The sequence below is a fragment of the Ailuropoda melanoleuca genome, chromosome 11 (assembly GCF_002007445.2).
Source record: "Ailuropoda melanoleuca isolate Jingjing chromosome 11, ASM200744v2, whole genome shotgun sequence".
Taxonomy (NCBI): domain Eukaryota; kingdom Metazoa; phylum Chordata; class Mammalia; order Carnivora; family Ursidae; genus Ailuropoda; species Ailuropoda melanoleuca.
In genome coordinates, this window is record NC_048228.1 from 49,713,371 (window position 1) to 49,720,661 (window position 7,291).

The 7,291-nt window shown below is 43.7% G+C and overlaps 1 pseudogene; it reads left to right on the forward strand.

The window, feature by feature from the left end:
* The first annotated feature begins 6,775 nt into the window (after positions 1-6,775).
* On the forward strand, positions 6,776-7,189 carry LOC117804339 (annotated as a pseudogene).
* Positions 7,190-7,291: the final 102 nt, after the last annotated feature.

A 7,291-nucleotide genomic window follows, 5' to 3' on the forward strand; every position in this document is an offset into this window, starting at 1 on the left:
CCTCCTTACTACCCATCACCAGTCTATCCCATTCCCCCACCCCCTCCCCTCTGAAGCCCTCAGTTTGTTTTATGGTATCACATTTCTCGAAGTCTCCACTCGTGATCAATTAGTTTTTTCCTTTTCCTCAGCTTCCTTACTTTCCACCATTTTGTCTTCTAGGTCACTCTTTCCTGCCTCATTTACCCTACCCATTAGAGCATCCATTTTAGACTGCATCTCAAAGCATTTTTAATTTTAACCTAATTATGTTTTAGTGCTTTTGTTTCTCTAGTGTCTTTTGTTCAAGCCCACCTAGTATCTTTATCATTTCTGAATCTACATCTGCCAATATACGTCTATCCATACCAAGTCTAAGGCAGAGTGTATTAGCTGTTTTTTGTTGTGAATTTTTCTTAGTCTTTTTGTCCAGAGAATAGATGAGAGAACAAAAAAGTATCAACCATGACCCCAGTGAAGTACACACTAGACAAAACCAGAGATCAAAAACCAGGAAGAAAAGGTGAAAAAAATATATATAATCTCCAAGGTAGACAGAACAGGGTGATACACTTGGTCCTGGGTGTATTTTGGTTAGACCCTTGATCCCAGAATTGTGAAAAACATACAAAAACAAGATTGAATACAGTGAAAGGAAGCCAAAAATGAATATCTGTAAAGCGTAAGTAAAAATGAAATACTTAAACTAGTTGAAAAGGAAAATAAAAATTTTAAAATGAAAGCCTATACACTCATGAGAAAAAGAACCCTCAAATTCTATATGCTATTTCCCCTAGCACAGTTTTTCAGTTCTGTGATCCACACACTTGGTGTTCACCTGATGTTCCTGCGGGTCTTCTGGGGGAGGGGCCTGTTGCACTGATTCTCAGTCGTCTTTGCCAGGGCAGAGTTGCACCGCCCCTTACCACGGGGCCAGGCTCAGTGTAAACTGCTTTGGATTGCTCTATGTGGCTTTTATTTTCTGAAGGCTTTTCATGCTGCTTTAGAGGAGCACTGCAGATTCCTGTGTTGTGCACACGTGCCACTCCTCCTGTGGGAAGAAGGCGTCGCTGCAGTTATATGGCTTGCTCGGCCCCTGGAAAGGTCACCTGATAATGCCATGGTTCATGGTTTATGGCAAACCGAGCTGAGAACCCATTCCAGGCCACACTAATTACAGCCGGCTTCCCCGTACCAATGCTTGGGAACTCTGCCAACACTCAAGCACCCCTGTTCTGTGATCCCAGGGATGCTGAGACCACACTGTCTCACCTAGGATTCTGCCTCACTTCACCTGAGCACACCTTTCAGGCAGGGATGTCCCTCCCCAGAACAGACTTCCAAAAGTTTTGATTTTGCACTCCACTGCTGTATCATTTTCCAGTAGCTGTCTGATGCATGCTCTCTTCCCCCCACCCCTGCGATTTATCTTGATATATCCCCAGATTCACTTCTCTGCACCTCCTACATTGAAAAAGTAGTCCCTTTCCATTTGTAGAATTGCAGCAATTCTTTTTAGATCTCCGGTTGAATTCACAGGTGTTCAGAATGATTTGATAGTTAGCGGAATTCAAGGAACCAGGTGAAAGGAGGGTCACCTACTCATCTTCCCCCTCCACTGCAGCAGTTATCTTTGGACAGTTATTGCTTGTCCTTTAGTTTGTCACCCCTAATGTAAACATCCCTCAATTCTCTGAATGCTTCAGAAACCACACCAGTGGTTGTACAGATTAAAAAAAAAAAAAAAAACCACCCCACAAACAACACACCCACCCTGGGCTTTTCCAAGCTTCTCTTTCAGCTCAAAACTTGGCCTTGCTTCCACCAGGACATCCCACTGGGGAAGTGAGACCACATTTTGTGGTCAGCTCATGGGCCTTCCTGATACTGCAATGAAGCTTCATTCTCTTCACTCTGTTAGGTTCTTCAAAAGCCCCTTCTATCACCCAGTTGAGTAGGATTGTGCCTGGATTAGACACCAAATTTTAAACAATGGCACTATGGATTTTATTGTAATGAGAAGGCCAAAGGGGAAGTCTACAAAACTTTTCAACGTTACTTCAAAGAATAACAGACTTCAAAGTTGGTTCTGATTCCCAGCATGCGTTCCCTCACGCTTCACCGTGGAGTTTGTGTTGCAACTGATTAAGCACCTTGAGCCACAGGTGTTTGTGTTCCTGAAGCTATGCTGTAGTTTTCTAGAGGGCAAGGCCTCCCTTCCAGAGTGTGCTCAGCACAGGGGTATTCAATCTCCTTGCCTACAGACCAATCTCACTCAACACACAATCTTCAGAGAAGAGTTGTTTTCTTCCAGCCAGTCACTTGTTGCAGTCACCAGTCTTGTGACCATGGCTCTGGTCTGAGAGGTGGGGGAAGGGAAAACTGACCTGGATAACCACTGGCCACCACAGTTCACACCCACAGGCTTCTGCAGGATTAGTTCCCTGAAGAGAAAAATGCCAGTCTTTAAACAGAATCAGGTCTGTGAAAGGGCTGTTATGTAAGCAGATTGCTTTATGCATCCAAGTACTCAGAACCATAGGCTGAAGCTTCCTTTGGAGCCTTTTCTCCATCTCCATTCAAGACCTCAAACTTAACACTGAAACACATCACAGAAGCCTAAAAGGCCCGCAGTGAGGCCATTTCTACTCAAATTTGCCAGAGGAAGAAAGGAGATTAGGCCTAGACATGGAGTTTCCCCTAAAGGGACCCTGAGAATTTGGAGAAGTTAATGCTGTAATCACAGCTTCAAGCTTGACGTGTCTTCCTTAAAAGGGACTGGGTTTTTTTTTTCTTATTTGAAATTTTATTTTATTTTCGTCTGTAAGTACTGCTATTTGTTTGAATTGCCCACATAATCCATTCCATCCAAAAAGGAAATGTCAAGTGCTTCCAGCAGCGTAAGCACAGCCTACCCAAAGGTCTTCCACTAGAGTCTACAGAAAATCTAAATGTTAGGTAAGCCACAAACTGGGTGTTGAAAAGGGACTGTTTTTTAAAAGACAAACTAGTGGGTGAGTTTTCAACAAGCTTAAGTATCACATTTAAACATTTTCAACTACTTCCCCCAGTAAACTTGGATATTCTCTGGGCCCGATGGGACAGTAAGCTGGTGAAAGTATACATTGTCCCCTGCAGCTCCTAGAGCAGACTTCTGTTATGCATCAAGATAAAGTTCAAAGCCCACTGGCTTGAATTAGGAGAATATTGCCTCACCTACATGTAGATTTATGGTGGGAGAGGGTCTTGATATTCAGAGTGCTACCTTTAACAAAATCCTACTGAGAAACACACAGCTTCTCCTAGAGGCAGAAGTTTTAGTTCACCTTGTGACGATTTATCATTGAATTCTCTCACCTTTGAGAGTTTTCCTACTCCTCTTGCTTGTACTTATCTCAGTGGCTGACTACAACTGAGGTAATTATACTGGTTTTTGATTAAGGACAATTGAAGATTTGGTGCTAAGAAATAAGATACAGCAAACAACCAGTTTCCTAGGAAAGTAGCACTGAACTCTGGTGCTGAGCAGTTCTAAGTGCTGGATACTAAGCAGGAACCCAAGAAGTGAGTTGAACCCAAAATGGTCTTGATACAACTGAAGCATTTCTATTAACGCCACCCTGAAAACTAGTCAGTTTGAGTTACAAAGAGCTAAATCCCAGACAAGTTTTAAGAGAAAACCTAGGAGGTTTGGGCTGAACTGAGTTCAGTAGGCCTGAAAGCAGACAGGCTGCGCATCAGACCAGAGCTCAGAGGTATCCACACAGATGAAACGCTCTAAAGCCTGGCCAAATTCCCACTGGCGGAGGAGAATCCTGAGCTATTCCAGGTCTTATTCTAAAAGAAGTTGGACATTTAAAAAGCTTGATATTCGATCTCTTCTCCTCCATCTCCAATTACAGTCTTAGCTACAAGCTGGTCTCTTAACCCTTCATCATACCCTGGTGTGCTAGAGTCATGTGGCTCCAGAAGCCTCTGCAGTAACAGCAACAGAGACGCCAGTTTCATGGGACTCACCTGCAGTTGAGTCCTTCAATTAGGCCACCAGGAGGGGGTCAATGGTTTTGCCCAGCGTTTCTAAGGTGAAAAAAAAAAAGCAACTTTTCCGTGTCTCCAGTTTTCCATTGAGGGGTCAATGTTTTGTCCAGCTATCCACTGAAATATTTTCTCGATTTGTGTATATGGTTTGCTTTTTATTTCCTTTGGCTTCTATAGTTAATGAGGTTTACAGAAGTGGAAGGGGGGCTAGTAGACAAAATATACCATGCACTTTATCTTAGACTTCACTTATGTTTAAGTGTATTCTTGGTTGACCGTTAAGTCACTAATATTGGTATACTGGCTTCTGGAATTATTAGAAGCAGAGAAATTTTGCTATCAGTAAAGAGACAGTTACAGCCGAGAACTCTACAGGATGAGTAATGAGAAAATTGGTTTTCAGTGTTGGGCAGCCATGGAGAAGCTTAGCCACTCACTGCTGTCCTGGGGCTTCATCTTGTTGGAGTCCCCTCCCCCCATCCCACTCTGGCTCCACACCCCAGTTCTAATTGTAACCATTAACCAGCAGTGCCCTTTGGAAAGGCTGGGACTCGAGATCCCAGATCTCATCATTAAGTGATTCTACATCAAGCGAATTGCTCAACCCAGAACTACGCATTTGAGCACAAGATCTACAAGGCTCTTAAGCCCTACTTCCTTCGTAAACACAGTATTACCAAAATTAACTCCCCACTCATGGAGATGAGGGTAGACGAAGTTGTGTATCCTTATGCTTCTGCCCCATTTTTCCAGGTTTTTCCTTAGAGCAGGTAGACCTAGGGGTTTAGATAGATTTTTACAAAAAAACAGCTTTACATGGCTGAACACAAACTGCAACACAATTTGCTACGTAGCACTCGGGAAATCATGGTCAAGATAATCTATCCACCACATAAGATACTCTTGATCAGTCTGTTACGAAGACACATTCCTTTTCTTCAGGACACTTCCTCAAACTCAAGGAAGCCTCACAATTCTCATAGTGCTCTAGGTAGCCATCTAAACAGATCCTTTCCTCATTATCCCCACTGTAAAGAGTTCTATCCATTCACTCATCAGAAAAGTGCACTCAGGTAAGCAGTTCTCACGAAAAGCCCAAGGTTATACATTTCCCCCTCAACTCCACATTCAAGTAGGGGAGTTTCAGCCCACAGGTTTTTCTATACTTTTCAGGTCAGGCAACTGCTTTCTAGAGCACTATTTAAAAACCTTAACTCCCTGGTAAGAAGACTCAAAAGCTACATGAAGCCTGGAGTTTTTAGTCCTTCACTACATATCACTAAAGACACTGCCTTTTCTCAAAGGAATGTAATTCAGTAATACTCTACATTTTCTGCCCCTATTTTCCAGCTAAGCCGATCCAAATTTAGTCTCTAAATCAGGGGAGAAGTAGTTTTCCCTCAATTTCTGCCATTACTTTAAACAGGAGCTTCCAATGGAGACTTCACGACTCCAGATGAAGGCTAGGAAAAAAGCATTTAGAAGATTTATAAGGAAAGCAAGATTAGTGAATTTACCTCAAGCATAAGAACTACACACTGTTAAGAGTTTATACAGCTGCACTAAACTGGAAGAGTGATTTTGCTGAAGTATCTTCTAAGCTAGAGGTTAAAGAGAAGCCAACTAAAAGCAGGTGACTGCTCAGTAAGACTTGAGCTTGAGAAAACTCAAAACTGAAGTTTCAGTTGTCAAGTTTCTCCAAGAACTTCCCTTAGGACGCTGTTAGAAAAGTTTCTCCTCCATCTGTATTTCAAGGAAGATAGGCCTGATAAAGTGACTTCAGGAAGTAACAACCTCCTAGGAGATGTTTTGTCTGCAAATGGCTGGCTTCATGCTTTGTTTGCTTAGATTCCCTTGTCCTTTTCTTCACTCATCTTTCATTTCTAAAGTAAGCTACCCAAAATTTCCCTTGAAATCTAGGAGAAGCTTGGGGCTTTCCACTTGCCCCCTCCTAACCAGCAGAGAACATTTCAGCTACCAGCACGCGTGCAAAACTTTAGACTACATTCACTCACTAACCACCAGCTAACAACCCGCAGCAGCAGAGCCAGAAACAACCTCGCTCGCCTTCCTCTTTTTTATACTCAAAGCCCCGCCTTCATCTTGGGTGCAGACCAATGAGAACACGTAGGAGCTACTGCCACTCTGCAATTGGTCCAGGATTTCAGGCCGGTGGGGGGCGTGGGGAGAAATAGGCCTCCAGGTGCCCGGATGCTAGAGCGTCTTCTAATTAGGCTTCTTATTTTAAAGAGACACTACACCACGTCTTAGCTTTTTTTATTGTGTTGTAAAGGGTACCAAGTTGTTGAAGACAGCTGTAAAGGAGTAGTTTAGAGTCACTTTCGGAAAATGGCTCGATCAGCTACTCCTCTGGCACTTAGTCTTAATATAAAAGAATTTTAGGGGTGCCTGGGTGGCGCAGTGGTGAGGGGTCCATTCTTGGTTTATAGCTCAGGTCATGATCTAAGGGTTGTGAGATTGAGCTCCCATGGGGATCCAGGCTCAGTGTGGAGTTTGATTGAGTTTCTCACTCCCTCTGTCGACCTCCCCCCTACCCGCCACCCCCTCTTGTGTGCGCGCTTTCTCTCTCTCTCTCTCAAAAATAAGTACATCTTTAAAAATAAATAAAACATTTTGAGTGTGTCTTAAGGAATATCAAAAGGAAAAATACGAGGGGATGACAGGCACAACAACCACTCCAGTTGGGTGCCCTTCTTTCTTGGCCAGGAGCAGCAATAGGACCCAGCGGGAGGACATGATGGCGGCCATGGGTATCGGCACCTGGCTGCACTCTCCTCCCTGCTGTCCCTGCTGCTGTTTCTCGGGATGCACATGTGTAGCCTCCACCTGGCCTGCACCCAGTGGCTCACCATCAAGAGTGGGCCTGCTGGGCTCCAGCCTTTTAGTCTTCTCTCTCACTGCCATCAGTAACCTGGAGAATGCTGTCTTTGGCAAAGGATTCCAAACAAAGATCTTCCCTGAGATTCTTCTCTGTCTCCTGTTGGCTTTCTTTGCATCTGGCCTCAAACACCAAGTCTGCATTACCACCTGCTTCACCTTTTCAATGGCGGGCCTCTACTACGTCAACAAGATCTCCTCCAGTCTGTACCAGACAGCAATTCCATTCCTCACACCACCCAAAATCACAGGGAGGGGCAAATAGAGAAACTGATGCTGAATTTCCAATAAAGTTTATTCTTTGTAGGAAGGAAGGAAGGAAGGAAGGAAGAAAGAAAGAAAGAAAGAAAGAAAGAAAGAAAGAAAGAAAGAAAGA